This window comes from Mesocricetus auratus, unplaced genomic scaffold (assembly GCF_017639785.1).
Source record: "Mesocricetus auratus isolate SY011 unplaced genomic scaffold, BCM_Maur_2.0 Super-Scaffold_100006, whole genome shotgun sequence".
Classification (NCBI taxonomy): Eukaryota; Metazoa; Chordata; class Mammalia; order Rodentia; family Cricetidae; genus Mesocricetus; species Mesocricetus auratus.
In genome coordinates, this window is record NW_024429190.1 from 87830099 (window position 1) to 87851909 (window position 21811).

Here is a 21811-nt window from a genome sequence, read left to right on the forward strand (position 1 = left end):
AGAAAAATCATGATTTGATTGCAATTACATTTTGCGGCAAGACAATCAAGCCAAGGATGACAGGATGTACCTCCTTTTGTATCACATCAGGGAATAATGACTGTTTGTCCCTTCAAAGGCATGAGAAACAGAAATAGCTACCACTCAGAGAAGAAAGAAAAAGAAGAAAAAAATGAAAAGAAAAAGAAAGCCTCTATGGTCAGGGATTAGTGACAGAACACTCTCCTAACAGAGCAGAACACGCTCCGAACACCGTAGGACACTCTCCAAGCATCGTAGGACACTCTCCTAGTATAGCAAAAACACTCTCTGAACATGACAGAACACTCTCTGAGCATGGTAGAACACTCTCCTAGTATGGTAGCACATCATAAAAAACTCTCCTAGTACGGGCAAATGGGGTTTGATCTCCTGTTCTGTGAAGCAAGCAGGCCTTTGGATCTAAAGCTGGAATAGTGAGCTGCCAAATCTCGCTTAGCCTCAGTTTTCTTGTTAGAGACAAAAGCAACACCAACTTCAGTAGTTGTACAGCTTGTAGTCCCATGGACCACAAAAGGAAACAACAGCACTACCAAAAGCTGTCATTTACTGAGCCATCCACTCTGCCAAGCCCTACACAAGAGCTTCCCATTCACCATCCAGTTAATGCTCACAAAACCGCTACTACATGGTGCTATCATACCATATAGATGGAGGACACTGGGACAGAGAGGTTAAGCAAATTGATCAAGGTGAAATGGCTATTAAGGGTGCGGGTGGCATGCACAGCTGGCCAGACAGGGTACATAGTCCATGATGCACAGCTGGCCAGACAGGGTACAGAGTCCATGATGCACAGCTGGCCAGACAGGGTACAGAGTCCATGATGCACAGCTGGCCAGACAGGGTACAGAGTCCATGATGCACAGCTGGCCAGACAGGGTACAGAGTCCATGATGCACAGCTGGCCAGACAGGGTACAGAGTCCATGTAGGAAGTCATTCTAAGTGGAAGAGAAAAATGAGATGACTCAGTGGGGAAAAGCCTCCTCCCACCTGAGTTCAAGGATGAGAAGAAGAGAACTGACTCTCAAAAGATGTCCTCTGACTTCCAAATATATGTCACGGGATGCACATTCGTGTACACACACACACACACACACACACACACACACACACATGATTTTATTTATTTATTTATCTTCTTTTTTTTTAATTTAGGTTAGAAACAATCTTGTTTCACACGTCAATCCCAGCTCCCTCTCCCTCCCCTTCTCCCTCTCCACGTGGTCCCCAGTCCCCCACCCAATCTCCACTCCGATCCCCAGGGAGAGTGAGGCCCTCCACGATGGATCTCCAGTGACTGTCGTTTCATCCAGGGCAGGGCCTAGGCCCTCCCCCAAGAGTCTCGGCTGAGAGAGCCTCCCATATTGTGGCATGGGTACTCAAAGTCTATGTGTACACCAGGGATAAGTACTACCCATGGCCCCATAGATTACCTAGGCCTCCTCAGTGACACCCACATTCAGGGGGTCTGGGTCAGTCTCATGCTGTGTGGAAAACACAGCCATCAATCTGGGGTCCAAGAGCTCCTCTTTGTTCAGGTCAACTGTTTCTGTGGGTTAAACCAGCCCAGTCTTAACTCCTTTGCCCATCAGTTCTCTCTTTTTGACACTGGATTCCAGGAGTTCAGTTCAGTGTTTGTCTGTGGGTATCTGCTTCTGTTTTCATCAGTCACTGGATGAAGGTTCTGTTTCCCAGACTTGCTGGCAGTGGGATTGTATGCTGGCACTCCCCTGATTCATGTCTAAAATCCATAAATGAGTGAGTGCATACCATGTTTCTCTTTTTGTGACTGGGTCACACACGATTTTAGAAAGTGACCATTGATGCTGTGATGGTTTGAATAGGAATGACTCCCATAGGCTCATACATTTGAATGCTTAGTCACTAGGAGTGACACTACTTGAGAAAGATTAGGGGGTGTGGCCTTGTTGGAGGAAATTTGTAAGTGGGCTTTGAGGTTCCAAAGGCCCAAATTAGGTATAGTCTGTCACTCCCTTCCTGCTGCCTGCTGATCCAGATGTAGAACTCTTAGCTCCCCTAGAATCACATCTGCCTGCATGCTGCCACACTCCCTGCCATGATGATAATGGACCAAACCTCTGGAACTGTAAGCCAGCCCCAATGAAATGTTTCCTTTATGACAGTGGCTGTGGTCATGGTGTCTCTTCACAGAAATGGGACAGTGCCTAAGACAGACACCAAATGCAGGTGCTATGCAGTGCTTTGTTTTTCTCTGCTGTCCTCAGCCTCTCGCTGGTGCCGTTCCCTAACTAAAGTAACGTTAGATAGGTGTCTCCACATTGTGGGGTAGAATATACATATAGAGTAGCAATCAGAATGAGTCCTTACTGTGGTGCTGTTGACACCTGGACCAAGGGAGGCCTATCAACGGGCGCACTTTGTCAAGAGAGAGAGATAGACCCGTGTGCTGACACACAGATGGACATCTGCACCCTTCTTCACAGGGCCACTCCTTTTGTCCTGTCTTATTTGGTGTGTGGCTCACTCCATAAACATTTTTACATATTAGTTTCCAGATAGCTTCACTTGATCCTGAGACAATATTAACAAGCATGTGGTTCCTGGAATCAGATTTTCTGATGCCCATATTAAAAAAAAATAGATAGATAAATAAATAAATAAGAGAAGGTGAGGACCACAGCAATCAGAATGCACTATGTGTACCAAATTGTCAAAAAATTGATAAAAAGAAACAATCAGAGATGTGTTTTCTTCTCTTTTAGGCAGAGTAGTTGGCTAATCACATCTAAACGCCCCCAGCAGATGCTCTTGGAAAAGTGAGGTTAAGGTCTCAGAAGACGCAGCGTTACCACTGGAGCTCAGTGCCCAAGCCCCCACATGAACATCTGCCTGCACCAGTGTGAACGCACACTTGACAAACAGTATCCCTGGAGCCCTTGAAGCCCTCAGACGACACAGATGGTTTCCTTAAATGACCTTTGCTGGCCGGGGATGTAGGTAGAATGCTTGCCTCGGGTCCTGGTTGGAGGAGCTCATAAAAATGCACATCGTGGCCGGGCGTTGGTGGCGCAAGCCTTTAATCCCAGCACTCGGGAGGCAGAGGCAGGTGGATCTCTGTGAGTTCGAGGCCAGCCTGGTCTACAGAGCGAGGTCCAGGACAGCCTCCAAAGCCACAGAGAAACCCTGTCTCGAAAAACCAAAAAAAAAAAAAAATGCACATCGTGGCCTTCACTTGTAATCCCAGCACTTGGGAGGTGGCGGCAGGAAGATCAGAAGTTAGAGGTCACCCTCATGGTACATAGTAGGTTTGCGGCCATCTTGGGTTATCTTGTCTCAATAAACAGACTTTTCCCAAGCAAGCGTGGGTGTGGCGGAACATACCTGCAATTCCAGCACTGAGGAGGCGGAGGAAGTCAGATGATGACTTCATGGCCAGGCTAGGCTACATAGAGTAGTTTCCTTTTCCCTTTGCACTCTCCCTCAAACATCAGAAATTCATAATGTCTAATTTGCTGACAATTCTAACCTTGGAGATATAAGTTACATATACACACATTTATTTTCTAAAGATTAATTTGTTTTTATTCTTGTGTGTATGGGTGTTTGACCTGCGTGTATGTCTGTGCCCTCAGTGGTGAGAGGTATTTCCTAGAGCTAGAGTTACAAACTGTTGTGAGCTGCCGTGAGTGCTTGAACCAAACCCGAGTCTTCTGTAAGAGCAGTCAGAGTTCTTAACCACCGAGCCAGCTCTCCAGCCCCTACTTAATGTGTTTCTAGACGGGTCCGTGCATCCCGGGTTGGTCTTGAACTCTTCCCTCCTTTGTCCTCATCTCTCTCTGTCACCACCCTCACCCTTTCAGCAGCCGTGAAACTGCCTTGGTTTGTCTCTCCAGCTTTTTGCACTGGTGTGTGTGTGTGTGTGTGTGTGTGTGTGTGTGTGTGTGTGTAGCGCTCACTTGTGTACATGCATGGCGTGTGCACATTTGGGATTGTCTGTCTTTGCACTAATTTTCAAATCTTATGTTTTCCCAGAAAACGGTCTTGGTGGTTTAAGAACATAAATTTTGATTCTCAGCCCCCAAGCAAACCCCTTAACTAAGGATTCTTACTTTTTTGAAAAAGTGCACAATTTCTCCAGCAAAGAAAGATCTAGTATTTTTTTTCAGGTCTTCTGGCAAACAGAGGCCCCTTGGGCAATATTTACATCTCCATGTGGTTGAACAGAGGCTGTTCTTGGGGAAGCTGGAATAAGAGGGGCATTGATAACTTCCAGTAAGGCTAGTGGGAGTGGAGGATGAGGATGAGGTAACTTGGGGATGGATACCAGGTCTGTGTTAGGGGCTAGCATTTGCTCTTAGAATGGACCAGGCACTGGGCTCCGGAAGTCTGCGTTTTAACAAGTCCCAGGTTAGCGTGGATCTTCTGTTGAAGTTCTTTATCTCTTGGTACACTGCTGCCTACACACCTGTCCACTTTCTGACCTCTTAGAAATCTGTTTTTGCCTTTTTAAGGCTCATTCATAATGATGGTTTGACAGAAAGTGTACCCCCCATAGGGAGGGGCACTATCAGGAGGTGGCCTTGTTGAAGGAAGTGTGTCCCTGCGGGCGTGAGGTCACTGCGGGCGTGAGGTCACTGTGGTAGTGAGCTTTGAGGTCTTCTTCGTTCAGGCCACACTCAGCATGGTAGACAGCTCACTTCCTATTGCTTGGAGGTCAAGATGTAGAATTCTCAGCTCCTTCTCCAGCACCATGTCCATTTGCAGGCCTCCATGTTCCACCATGATGACAATGAACTAAGCCTTTGAAACTATAAGCCGGCTCCAATGAAATGTTTCCTTTATAAGAGCTGCCATGGTTATGGTGTCTTTCACAGCAATAGAAACCCTAAGATATTCTTTCATCTACAAAATGAAGATGTGTCTAGGATTGCTACAAGTTTAGACACTAGCCTGCAACCCTAGCTGGGGAGACAGAAGCAGGAGGAGGAGGATTTTAGGACTACAGAACAAGACTCAAAAGATAAAAAGAGACTTAGAGTTCAGGGAGCTGAAATGTGTTAGGTGACTGGAACTTTACTGCATTTTCCTAAGTGTTTACATAAGACTTTTAAAAACATTGCATGATCATGTCTGCACAAATGATAGCAGTAAGTAGACACAGGATTTCAAGTAAGGAAAATATAAAAAATCCCATCGAAATTACCATCTTGGGACAAAGTCAGAAGTAGCTATATTTCCTTTCCATATTTGCTCCCCACATAGGTCATTGTACACACGGGACAACACGTGTGTATACACGTACACACACACACACACACACCACTGTAGGAATGATCTAGTGTCTTTTTTCTTGTCTCCATTGCCCAGTTCTCAGTGTGTAGCTGGGCACCCAGGCAGCATCTGATAAACGTAGTGGATAGAAATGAATGCATCGATAAAGGATGCAGTAAAAGAATGAAGCAGGGGAGGTGGTAACTGCCTCACGATGTAAGTTTAGCATCTTCTCCTGGCCCCGCCTGGTACCAGGCAGCTCCTCTCTATGCCTGTTTTTATATTGATCTATTTACACAAATTAATTAATTACTTTGAGACACAGTTTCATCAGGCCCAGACTGGTTTCAAACTGCATATGTAGACCTGGAGTATCTTCAGTTTCTTATCCTTCTATCTCTGCCTCCTGAGTGTTTAGATTACAGACTTGTGTTGTCATGGCTACTTCATGTAGTACTGGGGATGGGGCTAGTTAGCATCCGTGCATGCCCGGCAAGCACAGGATCAACTGAGCAACATCTCCAGCCTAAGGGACTTGTTTTTAAGAGCAAGTGTCCCTGAGTGAGCTGCCTGCTGCAAACTAACTGACCCTGAGGCCGTAGTCCAGTAGGTGAGCACACTCAGGATCATAGGAAGCAAACCAACTTTCTGAACCAAACTTGCTCCTTTTTGAATCTTCAGCCATGTACTCATCAAGGCTGCCTTCCAGGGAGTAAGGAGGCATCACCCTGCCAAGCTGCCGGGGCACAGGGCAGAGAGCTGGAGCTTCTGGGGTACGCTCTGCCCTCTAGCAGGGAGAGAGGAATCTGTTCAAGAGTAGGACCCCATATCTGGGAGACTGTGTAGGTGGGTGTTTCTTTCTATCCACCAGTTCTCAAATTACCACACAGAGGCTTATATTAATTGTAAACGCTTGGGTTTATTACTAACTAACTCCTGCATTTTAAGTTAACCCATATTCCTTATTTACATGCTGCCACATGGAGGCACCTTTGTTAGCATAGCACGTTCATCTCCTGTTCCGTGTCTCCTGACTCCGCCCTTCTTCTTCCCATCGTCCTTAGTCTGGTTGCCCTGCCTATACTGTCTGCCTGGCTACTGGCCAACCAGCATTGCATTAAACCAATTCCAGTGACAAATCTTTACACTGTACAAGAGGAATATTCCACAGCAAGACTGTCTCTCAGGAAGGCTCTTGAAGTGCAGAGGTGAGCAAGGCTTGGGCAGAAAGGTGACACAAGAAGAGGCTAGCCTGGGCCATCTCCTTGGAGGATCCTTCTTAGCCCTTCAGGCGACAGCCAAGAGGAAACTAGGGAGGGGCCCAGTGTGCCCAGGGCTGTCCATACTGTTCCTGTTTCCGGCCTCTGCTAGTCCTTTATGGACAGATCACAGGTCGGATCCTGCCTCTTCCCCACCTGGAAGCTTCTGTCCACTTTCTCAGTTCTGAGCAAAGCCGAAGGGACACCTGTACGGTTCTATATGGCTGTCACCTGTTCCTTCTGTCCTTATCTACCCCTGAAGCCACACCAGCCTCCTTGAGGCTGATTAGCAACTCCAGTCACTTCTCTTCAGGCCATTTCCTTGTTATTTGCTGGTCCCTCTGCTTTGAACCTGTTTCTCTGCTCCCCACCATACCCACCTCATATTTCCTCCAGGTTCCCTCAGGCCCCTAAAGGCTCATCTAGAACAGTAAGATATCCCCCACAAAAACCCTTGTTCTTATTTTGTAATCCCAATTCTGACTTACCTTTCTTCATAGCATCTCTCACCACATGGATAATCTGTGTCCATCTCCTTCTCTGCCAGACTAAACTGCCACGAGAGTAGGGATGCTTTTTTGTTTTTGTTTTTTCGAGGCAGGGTTTCTCTGTATGGCTTTGGAGCCTGTCCTGGAACTCACTCTGTAGACCAGGCTGGCCTCAAACTCAGCGATCTGCCTGCCTCTGCCTCCCAAGTGCTGGGATTAAAGGTGTGCGCCACTAATGCCTGGCTCAGAGTATCGATGCTTTTGTACCTTATCTCTGCTGCTACCAAACTCCTAAAATGGTGCCCAAACTTTATTTTCAGTGAATATTGAGTAAATACTAAATAACAACAATAGTATAATTTATTTTGATTTAATACTGTAAAAATTCCTGGGATCTCTTTCTGCTTAATGCTCCTGGGTTTCCCAGATTATTTTAAGGAGGTAAAAATGTTTCTCTTTTGTGTGTGTGGTATGTGTGGTGTATGTTTGTGCATGTATTTGGCGTATGCATGGTGTGTGTGTGTATGTGGTGTGTGTGGTATGTGTATGTGTGTTTATGTGTGCGTGTGGTTTGGGTGGTTTGTGTATAGTATGTGTATATAGTGTGTGTGTATGTGGTGTGTGTGTGGTATGGTGTGTATGTGTATGATGTGTGTGTATAGTGTGTGTGATGTGTGGTGTGTGTGGTGTGAATGGTGTGTGTGTAGTATGTATAGTGTCTGTGATGTGCGGTATGTGGTATGTGTGTAGTGTGTATGGTGTGTGTGTGTGTGTGTGTGTGTGTATGTGGAGGGAGATTGATCACCTACTTGTTTCAGGTTTAGATATGGAATTGGCCACAGGGAACCATTATTTAAAGGTAAATATAAAGTTCAGAGTACTCACAGATTTTTTTTTTTTTTTTTGCACAGGGTCTCATTATGTAATAAGCCCCGACTGCCCTAGAACTCCCAGAGATCCTCCTGGTTCTCCAGTGCTGGGATTCGGAGTATGCAACACTTGATGAGGGTTCTCTGCCGGCAGAGGGCTCCTTGGACTCTCCCCATGAGGAGGAGAGATGGTAGGTTTCAGGAAAGCCAACTTCAAACTCCCTGGGACTGTTAGATTCAAAGTTCTTCCTCCTCCTCTTCCTTTCCCTTCTTGGTTTGTTCCTTTTGTTTGTTTTGGCTGGGATCAACCAAGAGCCTCTAGCGTGCTAGGCAAGTTGTCTACCATAGAGCCATGCCTCCAGCCCTTAACATTTTCTTACATATTTGTTTAGAGTCAAATTTCACTATGTAGCATTGTCTAACCTGGAGCTTGCTATGCAGACTAGGCTGGCCTTGAACTCAGAGATCTGCCTGCCTCTACCTCCTTCACGCTGGGAATAAAGGTCTATATCATCACACTCAGAAAATTTTCTACTTAAAAATTTAGTTGCGCCGGGCATTGGTGGCACAGGCCTTTAATCCCAGCACTTGGGAGGCAGAGGCAGGCAGATCTCTGTGAGTTCGAGACCAGCCTGGTCTACAAGAGTGAGTTCCAGGACAGCCTCCAAATCGACAGAGAAACCCTGTTGGTTTCCTGACTGTTTGGAGGGTAACTCAAAATACCTTTAAGTCTTTCTTCTACAGCCCTGGCCACAGTGGCAAGGAACAGAAGGAAAGCTGTGCATACAGCCAGGTGTCACTGGGAGTTGTCTGCATTGCTCTTAAGGGCAAAGTTATGGGGGCACTACACAGGAGCAGTATGACCAATATTCCTCCAAGGTGTTTCTGGAGGGGAATTTCCATTTTATCACTAGGTTCCTACATTTTTCTCTAAGAGAAAATTCCACAGGCAAACTGTGCACAGCAGGGCCTCACCCTGCCCCTCTTATCCAGTTTCCTTGTGGCCTAAGGAAAGTCCTTCATTCCCTGCTCACATCTCTCTTCCTGGGAGTCTCTCATGCTTCCACCGTGGGGTTTATCTTTTCATTTGCTTGTTAAGACAAGGTCTATGTAATCCTAGCTAGTCTGGAACTCACATCCACCTGCCACTGTGTTAAGAGAAGCTTTTTCCTTGCTAGCCGCTTTGGTTTATCCCCCGCCAGTCGCCTGGGCTCTGCCGCGCCAGCCTGTTTCGAGATCCGCATGAGTCCCAAATAAACACACAGGAGGCTATATTAATTATGAAGCTGTTGGCCTTGCTTGTCCCTTACTGGCTAGCTCTGCCTTAAGTAATTACCCCATAATTGTTAATCTAAGTATGTTTCTTATCGGAGAATAGTTCCGGGCTCCTACCCATGGCGTTACATGTCGACTCTCTTGAGTTTCTCCTACCCAGAGTTCTCCTGGACTCCTAGTCCCTCCCATCTTGGTTCCCTATAGGCTCAACAGTACTTTATTGACATAAGACTTCCCCAACACCACGGACTCCAAAGTGCTGGGATTAAATATCCTCTTGTTGCCCTTTCTCTTCCTTCTGTTCTCTCTCTCCTCTCTCTCCCCCATCTCTGTTCTCTTTCTATTTCTCCCTTCTTTCTCTTTCCCACCCACTCCCTCCCTCTCTCTCTCTCTCTCTCTCTCTCTCTCTCTCTCTCTCTCTCTCTCTCTGTGTGTAGTCTTGGGGGCTTGAACTTGCAGCCCCTTGCACAGCCTCTGAGTACTGAGATTGACAGCAGCCGGTTTAGGGGAAACACATTGTTGAGTGGTGTGACGGCTATTCTTGGTTGTCAACTTACCTACATCTGGAATTAACTAAAGCCCAAGCATCTGGGTAGAGCTGAGAGAGGTTTTTTTCTTAATTAAAATCACCTGAAGAGGCAAGACCCACTTTTAATCCAGATATCCTGAGCAGGGAAGACTCACCTTTATCGTGGGCCACACCTTCTGCTGGCAGCCCGTGTAAAGGAGGGGAAGACGGAAGCTTGCTCTCTGCCTGCTTGCCCGTGCTGGCCAAGTCCATGCCTTCACTGGTGTGAGACCCTACTTCTTTAGGATTCCAGTGCCTGCTGAAGACCAGTTGAGACACCTGGCCTTGTGGACTGAAAACTACTACCAGACTCGGGTAGAGTCATTGTTGGATTAACTTGACCACAGCCATTCTGATAAATCTCATATATATGTATATATATCTATATGTGTGTGTGTGTATATATATATATGTATATATATATATTCATTTTACAAGTTCTGTTTCTCTAGAGCAGTGGTTCTCAACCTCCTTCCTAATGCTGTGACCCTTTAATACAGTTCCTTGGTGGTGGCCCCCAACCATAAAGTTATTGTCATTGCTACTTTATAACTGTGATTTTCTACCATTATGAATTGTAATATAAATATCTGTGTTTTCTGATGGTCTTAGGTGACCCCTGTGAAACGGTTGTTCTAAGGGGGTCATGATCCACAGGTTGAGAACTGCTTGTCTAGAGAACCCTGACTAATACAGGTGGTAGGCTGCACAAAATTTTGCTGCTCACCTTACCCACAATTCCTGGCTGGCCTCACTTTCTGTAACGCCCATCAAGCTCCCAGTGCTGTGGCAGGCTCCTGTGTCTGTCATCTTCCTTCTGACACTTAAGAGGGAGTGGAGGGGAAAGGGAGATGGATATGCATGTTTAGCTAGCTGAAAGCCCCTCAAGAATGGTGAAATTAAGAATTACACATTTCGCCGGGTGTTGGTGGCGCACGCCTTTAATCCCAGCACTCCGGAGGCAGAGGCAGGCGGATCTCTGTGAGTTCGAGGCCAGCCTGGTCTACAAAGTGAGTTCCAGGTCAGCCTCCAAAGCTACAGAGAAACCCTGTCTCGAAAATACCAAGAAAAAAAAAGAATTACACATTTCAAGGAGGATAGATGGTGGTTGGAAGTATAGCTTTGGGGAAGCATAATCCCGGTGAAGTTTTTAAGTTAGGAATGAAAGTCCAGATTCAGGGGTAAAATGAAATTACTTAATAGGAGTACCTTTTGGTACATTTCCCAAGAGCTGTCCTGCTCAAATCCTTGTCTAAGTTACGGCCCTCCCTGCCTCATCCTGTCTCAGATCCCCAGAACTGGCCTATGATGCTTTCAGCATTCACAAAACATCCTCTGAGAGCTGACTTTTCGAGATCCTCATGGCAGCCCCTTCCCAGGGAAGAAATGGACAGGAGGCTGCTGCCTCAGTGATCTCCTAGATGGCTAGATGGCTCTTGAGCACCACTTTGACAGTAGGTAAACTGACAAGGTAGTAGTATTTCTACTACTCAGTATCTGGAAGCTTCGTAAGCTATTATTCCTCCCGTGGACGATGTTCTACAGAGATGATTCTTTCTGTCATGTGATAATAGAGGCTGTCCTCTGTTTATACATTCAAGATGCAGATTCCAAGAGCCCCACGCTAGGGAACGGAGTGGCCATGTCTTCATGAATCACTCCTCACAGAAATGAGTCCCGTGCCTGTCTTGGGAAATTTTCAGCCTCACGCTCACTCCCAGAGGGACAAAGGATAATGACTTCATGTCGTCTGGCTGCTCACTCTCTGTGCTCCTCAAGCACAGGTTTTCTTTTGAAGGAAAAGCTGCCTCATCTTTTTAAAGGACATCACAAGGCTCTTGGTGACACGATTCAGTTCTGGCATCCACCACAAAGACATTTGTGTGTCCTTCTGGGGCTTGGAGCCAGGCCTCCAGACTGCACAAACTTTCTGCCCATCTGCCACATGGAGGGCAGAGCTCCTGCTTCTGCGAGGCCTCTGGCTGAGAAACGAGTTCAGGAATGAAGACGGCCTCTACTGCTGCCCAAGCCTCCACAGCAGCTAGGTAAGGTCAGGCCTGCTCGCGTCCACCATGGCCATTTGTGGACAGTGCAGTGAGGAGAAAGGCCAGCACAGCCAGCCTGCTTTGATAAACAAAGGGACAGTGTGTTTTCCATTGCTGGCGTGGTTAGGGAGGAGGTGACTGTCTGTGCAGACTCCGCCAGCCCTAAGTACAGGAATGTCACAGGAGCCACCAAATCAGGGAGGTAATTCTTCTTAGTCTAGGAGATTGGCTCTGTGGGAGACTCCTCATTTTGAACCTTAGCTCTGTGTTTGCTTCCTTCATGACTGAGCTGTAAGTTGCAGTAGCTTGAGTTAGTTCCTGATAGCTGCTAACCCTACAATGACAGGTCGGTGGTCAGTGTCTGGGAGGGGAAGGGCAGGTGGAGGGAGGCTGCTGCAGCGTTAGCCCGCAGGGAGCCCAGGACACCTAACCCAGCCCAGGAGAGCAGAGAGCAGGAGCTGGGGCTTGTACACTCACACTGTCGGTACACAGGAGGGGCTTCCAAGGACAGGGCTCACAGGAACGCCTAGTCTGTTACGTTATAGGCGAGTGGATAAAGATGCTGGCCCCTGGGAACCAGGCTGGGCATGTCCGGATGGGAGGAGACTGGGCAGGGCAATGGGAGCCTCAGCTCTGGCTTCAGTTCCTTGTGGTATTAGAGAGGTTTCTTGTTTTTGTTGGTTTGTTAGAGACAGGCCTCAGCTGTGTAGCTCAGGCTAGCCTTAAACCCTAACTCTGAAGTGCTGCCTTGCAGGAGTGCAATGCCATATCCGGCTCCCATGCACAGTTGAAAAATGCACATAAGGGCTGGTGAGACGGCGCAGGGAGTAAAGATGCTTATTGGGCAAACCCAGTGACCTGAGTTTCATCCCATGGTGGAAGGAAAGAGCTAACTCCTGAAAGTTGCCCTCTAATTTCTACACTATGCCTCTGTGCATGCTTCTTTGCACACACACACACACACACACACACGCATGCACGCGTACACACACACCATATACACACATGTCATACACACATGTCATACACATATACCATACATACACACACATCATACACATGCACATCATGCATGCACTTCATACAGACCACACACATACACACACACCATAATATACACCATACACACAGCATACACACACCATAACACATACCACACACACCATACACACACCCCCACACCACACATATACACTGGACACACACCACATACATACATCATTCACACACATTACACACACACCACATACACACATTATATATACATATCATACACTACACACATACCACACATACACGCTACACACATACCACACACACAATATACACACCATACATACGCACCATACACACATCATACATGCACATACCATACATACATATCATACATATACCACATATACATGCATCATGCATACACCACACGTACATACACACCCCATACACACACTGCATATACAACACATGAACACACATTACACACATACCACAGACATATGCACACCCAAAATACAATACACAACACACACATACACACACACCATGTACATATACACACACATCACACACATAACTCCATACGCCACATATATGTACATCATATGCACACACATGCCCCCACACACCCTATACACACATACCATACATGCATATACCACACACACACATACTCACCACATACACTCATACCACACATCATACACACATGTACCCACACACCATACATACCCACATCTGACCCATCACTCCCCCCACATTAATAATAATATTTTTTAAAAACGAAACTCCTCTTACATTTTCTTTCCTAGGAAGGGCATAAGGAAACAAGGCCTGTGATGTCGTCCTCGGTATACTTCCTTCAGTAGCAGCTCTCCTTAAATATTGCCTGTCATTTCTGGGAACTCTACTCACAAGTCTGGGCCCTAAGGTTCCTTTGCCAGCTCGTTTATTTTCTATAGCATTTTGTGTCTCCACAATAGAACTCAGTGTCTCATTTTGTCTAGGACACATTAAAGACCTCGATTCTTTTCCTTTTTTAGATTTATTTTTAATCCAGGTGTGGTGGCGTACACCTTTAATCCCAGCACTCGGGAAGCAGAGGCAGGTGGATATCTGTGAGTTTGAGATCAACCCGGTCTACAGCTGTCACACAGAGGTGTCTTTGAAGGCCGTAAGAGGGTGTCAGATCCCCTGGAACTGGAATTACAGGCAGCTGTGAGTTTCTTGTCTTGGGTGTTGGGACCAAACAAGTCATTGCTAGGTAAGCACTGGTAACTGCTGAGCCACCTCTCCAACCCCTGATTTCATCTTTTTTTTTTTTTTTTTGGTTTTTCGAGACAGGGTTTCTCTGTATTGTTTCGGAGGCTATCCCGGAACTCACTCTGTAGACCAGCCCGGCCTCGAACTCACAGAGATCCACCTGCCTCTGCCTCCCGAGTGCTGGGATTAAAGGCATGCGCCACCACCGCCCGGCATGATTTCTTCATTTTACAGAGCTGCAGTCTACCTCTCCTATGCTCTGGATGTTCCGTTCCAAATTCAGATTGTTATTGACTTCATTGCAGCAGTGCGGAGAGCTTAGGTCTTTTAAAATTAATTAATTTGTTGTATGTATGTGTGTGTGTCATGTAGTGCGTGTGGAGGTCACAACTTGTGGGAGTCACTTCTCTTCTTCCACTGTGGGGATCCTGGGAGTGGAACCCTCTGAGCCATCTCACCAGCTCAAAGCTAAGTCTCAGCGGTTATCAAGCTATGTGAGCACCACCCTTGTGAAGAAATTAATGGTGTGTTAAGGAACTGGCCTCATTAAGAAAAAAGAGGGTTCCCCCCTTTCCTTTCTTTTGCTTTCTTCCTTTTGTTCTTTTATTAATTTTCTATTTTATTTTTTTTTAAGTTTTATGCTTAATTATGTGTTTGTGTGTGGGTATGGGCATGTGAGCACAGTGCCCGCTGAGGCCAGAAGAGGGCGTTGGATCCCCTGGGGAGGGAGTTACAGGTGGTTGTGAGCTGCCTGACATGTGTGCTGGGAATTGGCCAAGGCCCTCCGCCTGAGCAGTGTGTGCTCTTAACTGCTGAGCCGCCTCCCTGGACTGCTTCTTTGCGTTTCTTGTTCTTTCTTTCTTTTGAGACCAGGAGTTTTCTATGCAGCTAAGGCCAGCCTCGAGTTAATGGAACTCCCTTTGCCTCAGCCTCTTGTGCATGGGAATTACAGATGTTTGTCACTGTATCTAGCTTGTTTTCCTGTCATTCTTTTCATGTGATCCCTTTTGACACAATTTGACAAAACAAGGAAGTTCTCAATCCTTAGTAGACCCTACCTTTCAGTCTTAACTTCCAGCCTCCGGAGGTCCTGTTCATCACCAGCTGGGGTCAGATCTTCTGTTGTAATAGCAGGAAATGAACTAAGATGGATGTTGAGAATATGGTACCCAAGTAACACTGCTTTAAACTGCATCACGCTGACAGATCTAGAAGGCAACCACATCTGAGAGAAGATGGCTGAGAGCAAATAAACATCCTGTAAATTTGCCTGGTGCTGGTGGTGGCGCACGTCTTTAATCCCAGCACTCGGGAGGTAGATGCAGATGGACCTCTGTGAGTTCAAGGCCAGCCTGGTCTACAGAGTGAGTTCTGGGACAGCCTCCAAAGCTACACAGAGAACCCCTGTCTCAAAAAACAAAAACAAACAAACAAACAAAAATTCTGTAACTTTGAAAGTCGATGTTCCTTCCTGGGTGGTTTTCTGTTTCTGTCAGGCTTGTAGTGGTGGTGACACAGGTCTTGTCTAAGAAGAGGCACTGAAAACATGACCAGGGCAGTGCACTGATTCTGGGCTGCTGTGAGGTCCTTAGCAATTAGGCTTCCAGTCGGTTAGGTGATTTTTTTTTTCCGGTTAGGTGATTTTTAAGTTTCAGATATTGAGGCTGGAGAGATGGCTCAGCAGTTAAGAGCACTGACTGCTCTTCCAGAAGTTCTGAGTTCAATTCCCAGTAACCACATGGTGGCTCACAGCCATCTATAATAAGATCTGGTGCCCTCTTCTGGCGTGCAGGCATACATGCAGGCAGAACACTGTATATATAATAAATAAATCTTTTTTTTTTTTTTTTGGTTTCTTCGAGACAGGGTTTCTCTATATTGTTTTGGAGACTGTCCTGGCACTCACTCTGTAGACCAGGGTGGCCTCGAACTCACAGAGATCCACCTGCCTCTGCCTCCCGAGTGCTGGGATTAAAGGCGTGTGCTACCAACGCCCGGCCTAAATAAATCTTTTTTAAAAAGTTTCTCTAGTTATTTTTTCCTTCAAATTTTATATTATTGAAGATCAGATACAGGGCATTGTTCATGTGAAGCAAATATTCCGCCACTGAGGTATAGCCACAGCTCTCTTTTTTACTGGTGAGAGGGCCAAGGACCCACTATGTGGCCCTGAGGCATACCGATCACACTGACCTCCGGGCTCTGCGTATCCCAGGTTCCCATGTCTCCTCTCGGCTCTTCTCACTCCACCCCACCCCAGCCGTCTCCAGTCATGGCTTCCTTCCCCAGCTTCTTGTTCCCTTGCAACGCCCCTCCTTTGGATATGTGCTCTCTTTTGTCTTCCTCTTTCGGGGCCCCTCTCTCTTGGGCCTCTCTCTTGGTCTCCTCTGCCCACTTTCTCTCTTTCGCTCCCCCATCACTCACTCATCTCATGGCCATGTTTCATCTACTGCCTTCTTTCCCTGCTCTGGACTCCTGTAGACGACTCTGGCTCCTCTCCCTCACATCTATGATAACAACAACAACAACAACAAAACTTCCCCTCAAGCATACCATGGAGCAGGAACAGCCACGCCCTTAGTTTATACATCTGGTGCTGAAGCCTCCTGGTGGGGCATAAATGGGCCTCTTCTAAGGGGTCTGGCCTCTCCAGCTGAACCAAACAGCTGATTCCATTCTCCTGAGGTGTGTGGGTAGTTAGTTGTCCCTGCTGGCTTCTGCCAACCACCGTATTTGACTCCAAATTCTAGAGTCTGCCTCTTCAGCCACTTTTCCCCTCTACCTGCTATGCTTCTCCACTGTGGTTCTGGGCATCTCTTGGTCTTTCTGGCTCCTGGGGCCTGCTATGTAGTCCTGGGTGCCTGGAGTTCGAGGCCAGGCTGGGTGTCCAGTGGGAAGGCTCCATCTATCCCTCCACCTACTCCCTCCTTATCTATGGCATAAGTGTCACCCTGGAGCTGCCTGCTCACTGGAGCCTGCTGTTACTATAAAAGCCACACCCGTGTGTAGGGAAGCACATCTTGCCCTAAGGAAAAATCCTTGGAAAAATCTGTGAAAGGGGACATTTCTCTGTGACAAGCCTCTCGGTGTCCTTGGGTTGAAATCGTGGTCACCAGGACACTAACCCTTCTGGTTTCCTCCTCTCCTCTCTCTATAAGTGTTCTCAGCTCCTCCTAGAGCTTTCTCCTGCCCCCTAGGAGCTGCCTGCTCTGTCTCTGCCCCTCCCATTGGCTGACTGAGCTAGCTCCTGGGTTGCTATTGCCCTCTGGGAGAGCTCTTGTTTTTCAAACCTTTCTCTCTTTCTCTAAGGTTTTTTCCCCCTTGGACTCAAAGATTTCATTAAAGTCTATGTCTTACTGCATATGTCTTGACCTTGGGACAGCTCAGTGGCCAAAATGGAACACTTGAGTTCCAAATTGCACAAGCAAATGATCCCCAAATCTCTTATCTCTAAGTCTTTTCTACTTTCCACTTGAAATTCTTTCATCTCTTTGTTTACTTGACTTTCTGCTACCCACCCCACCAAATCTCTTAAGAGATCCTACCTGAGCTGGGCGTTGGTGGTGCACGCCTTTAATCCCAGCACTCGGGAGGCAGAGGCAGGAGGAGCTCTGTGAGTTCGAGGCCAGCCTGGTCTACAAGAGCGAGTTCCAGGACAGCCTCCAAAGCCACAGAGAAACCCTGTCTCGTTAAAAAAAGAGAGAGAGAGAGAGAGAGAGATCCTACCTGAAGACAGCCATGGGGCAGCAGCTGGGGTCCTCATGGTCCAGCCCGCCTGAAGCATCCGTAGGCCTGCCCATGAGTGCCATTATAATGAGCAAGTCTGTGGTGGAGAAATGGGAGAGAAAGAGGGGCAGTGGTCTGTGTGCTGTGGTAAGAGGCAGTTCTGAAGAAGTGACAGCAGTGAGGGTCAGGCTGAGGTGGGTGGCCTGCTTCCTGCCCCGCCCCCATGATGAAAGCGCTAAGGAGTAGGCTGATATAAGAGACCTGCTTGCCACCCAGGGTCATGGTGGTGTCTGGGCCTGGGCTGCTGCTTAGGGTCACGTCTGGACCCACGGTCCTGCTGCAGCTGGGGGTGGGGGAGTAGGGGGATGGAGGGTGGTCTTTGATGATGTTCATAGTCTGTGTTACCACATAGGGGTCACAGGAACCATTGGTGTTGAAATCTGAGTGCTGTGCTGAGCTGGTCCTGCCCCTCACTGGACACTGCACCAGGAGACTTGGTCCCATCACCCCATGGGAGAGCTGCCTCCCAGCCTCCCACATTCGGCAGAGATGGTTTCACCTCTCTCTACAGGCCCGGGAGAGCTAGCCCCAATGGTGTGGGCCTAGGAGAGCTGGCTCCCCACATCACCTGAGGGGGTGGCCCCAGTGGCCTGGAGTGACCAGCTCAGCTACCATCCAGACCCACATCCTGGGCCTTGGGTAGTCCACCTCTATGACCTGCTGGAGTGTGGGAAGGAACTGGTCCTGCGGAAGGATAACCACAGGACCTCCACGACTTGGAGCAACAGCAGCAGGACATCCAAGAAGACTTTTGGCGAGGGCCCAGTGATGATGGTGTGCCAGAGGCCTTGAAGCAGACCACTGACTCTTTACAAGGAACATTTTGTGGGTGGAGCTGATTGGACAAAGGGTACACTGTGTGTCACACAGCAGCTCCCGATGCCACCAGGGTGAATGAAGAAGCTGAGATGGGCTCTTTTGTTTGTTTTGTTTTTAATTAATTTGGGGGGAAGAGCATGCTGCAGTGGTGAGGGGTGGATATGGAGGGATCGGGAGATGAGTGGTATTGGGGTGCATGATGTGAAATTCCCAAAGTTTTTTATATCTTAAAAAACCTAAGAAACAACAAAAAAATTCATGAGAAAACCCCAACAAATTTGGAAGTATAATAAATGTTCATTAGATTTAAAAATAAAAAAAGATCTCTTTAAGACTATTGTGTAAATTCTTTATCTCAGGATTTGTAAGTTTAGCAAGTATGGTTGAAAATTTCTAAAATCTACGACAGAAGTTAGATTACAGTTTGTAACAAAAGTCTGATATTTAAGAAAGTCTATACATAGTTAATCTTAATCTTAATTTCCTACAACATACTTGTATGTATCTTGGATTAAACTCTTATTTAGGAAAATTGCTTTTTAAAATAGCAACCATGTGGCTTGCCTCCATCTTGGTTGATGGACTGGCGGCCATCTTTACTGAAGTTAAAAGAGTACACACCTCTAAAACCTTTTAGTCCTGTTAAGCTCTCTGCTTATCATTATATGTCCTTTTAGATTAAGCAAGCAATAAAGGCAGTTCTCCAAGATGTTTTTGGATTAGGATGGATTTTTGTATGATGATTTTGTCTTTCAAGTAAAAATTTTAATAGTGTATGTTTGATAAATAAGGTTTATAAATTCCTAAGGTAATAAAAGTCTATTCAGGTTAACAAAATCTGACTTAGATATGTATGTCTAACCAGTTATGTCTTTGCTAATTGTGTTCAACACTAGACTCTGAAAAATTTTAGATAAGGAACAATATATGTTTGATGAATAAGATATATTTGATAAATAAGTTTATAAATTCCTAAGGTCTATTCAGGCTAGTAGAAACTGACTTGAATATAGGTGTCTAGCCTCTTTGTCTTTGCTAACTTTATTAAGCTTCAGCTGTTTGGATAAACTGAGTCATACAAAACATTATCTGTAATAGGGGACTATGAAAGGATCAAGAAAGTTCCCAATCCTGATAAAGATTGTATTTATGGCTTAAAGTTTTATGATGCTAAAGGATCTTCAATTAAATAATCAATTCAAAATTTTAAGGCTCAAACTTAACAAGGATAAAATTGAAAAATGTTCCTCTTATAAATATACTAACTTGTAAATCATTAAAGATAACTAAGACATGCAAGTTAATGGTTAGTCACCTTATAAATGATCAAATTCTTTGTCTGTTTTTCGAGACAGGCTTTCTCTGTGCAACAGCCCCAGCTATGCTGGAACTAGCCCTGTAGACCAGGCTGGTTTTGAACTCACAGAGATCTACCTTCCTGTGCCTCCCAAGTGCTGGGATCAAAGGCATTTGTCACCATCACTCAGAAAATGATCTTCAATGTGCTCAGAACTATGCTTGTAGTCATGATAAGTGCAAATGTAATTCATTTATAGTGACAACCTTTAGCCTCCTGTAAATACTGTCAAGGTAAAGCCTGAAACAAGCTAATGAGAGACATTTTTTAAAATCAGGTATACTTAGCTGGGCGTTGGTGGCACACGCCTTTAATCCCAGCACTCTCGAGGCAGAGGCTGGTGGATCTCTGTGAGTTCGAGGCCAGCCTGGTCTACGGAATGAGTTCCAGGACAGCCTCCCAAACAATACAGATCCTAGCAGCAGCCGTAAGGTCTCTTCCAAAGAAGATGACAGGGCTGACAACTCTACCTGGATTGTTGTAACACTAACTATTGGGCAAAGAACTGTCTCATGCCTCACTTGCCACCAGGGTCCTTGTCACAAACTGTGGACACTTTTTAATTGACTGCTCTACTCTGCCTTGCTAAGATAGCTCTGTTTTCCCAAGTTCCTCTTCCACAGAGTAATCTCTCAGACCTTCTAGGTCGGGCAGCTGACTACTGTTACTACCCTGTGTAGCAGTGGAAGACTTTATGCTGCTTTCTGCCTGCAACAAAACCATTGAGCTCACTATGGAGGAGCCTAAGGTAATCATCCAGGGAGTGGGTAAGTCTCTGTCACTTTAACTGATACGGAGGCCACTTGGATTATACTTCCTGCTCTGATTTATCCTTCTCAGATCGCTGATGATGTTGAGGGCTAGCTGTAGTATTATCAATTTAACAGTAGCAAGCAACCAACTGCTTTGGTTGTTTCCTAAGTAAAGATGTGAAAGAACTCCTCATTGTGCTGAAGTCACTCCTGTCCCATCCCTCTATCCAGCCTGTGTTCTTCAAAATGCCAGTGTCAAGGAAAGATCAAAATGGAAAACACTGAAAGGCTGAGAGTGGTTCCAGAATAGAGGAGTGAGGAGACATGAGAAGGGAGTACACCCGTGTTCTTGTGCATACACCGTGGTCTTGTGCATACACCCGTGGTCTTGTGCATACACCCGTGGTCTTGTGAATACACCCGTGGTCTTGTGAATATACCCGTGGTCTTGTGAATACACCCGTGTTCTTGTGAATACACCCGTGTTCTTGTGAATACACCCGTGGTTTTGTGAATACACCCGTGTTCTTGTGAATACACCCGTGTTCTTGTGAATACACCCATGTTCTTGTGAATACACCCGTGGTCTTGTGAATACACCCGTGTTCTTGTGAATACACCCGTGGTCATGTGAATACACCCATGGTCTTGTGAATACACCTGTGGTCTTGGATTCCCAATTGTCAGGATTAGTGCTGTAAACAGCATTACTGAGGAGGGGTGAGATCTGACCTTGGCTGTGACTTAAACAGGGTCATCACAGGGTTTACCATCCTGAGTCTGAGATTTCCCAGAGCTGCCTTTGTATGGGGGAATATTTGGTTACAATCTTAAATAGGTGGGTGTGACGCATGCCTTTAATTCCATCACTCAGGAGGAGACAGAGGCAGGAGAATCTCTGTGAGTTTGAGGTCAACCTGGTCTACAATAGTGGGTTCCAGTACAGCCAGTACTACACAGTGAGACCGAGTCTCAAAAAAAAAAAAAAAAAGAGAAAAGAAAAAAAAGAAAAAGAAAGAAAACAAACAACAACAACA

General features: G+C 46.3%; 1 long non-coding RNA gene across 1 annotated transcript; it reads left to right on the plus strand.

Moving 5' to 3' along the window:
- The first annotated feature begins 11422 nt into the window (after nt 1-11422).
- LOC121140927 lies at nt 11423-19374 on the plus strand. The gene is made up of 3 exons (XR_005877881.1): nt 11423-11801; nt 13841-14061; nt 18199-19374. It is a non-coding gene; the product is annotated as an uncharacterized LOC121140927 (long non-coding RNA).
- The last annotated feature ends 2437 nt before the right edge of the window (nt 19375-21811 follow it).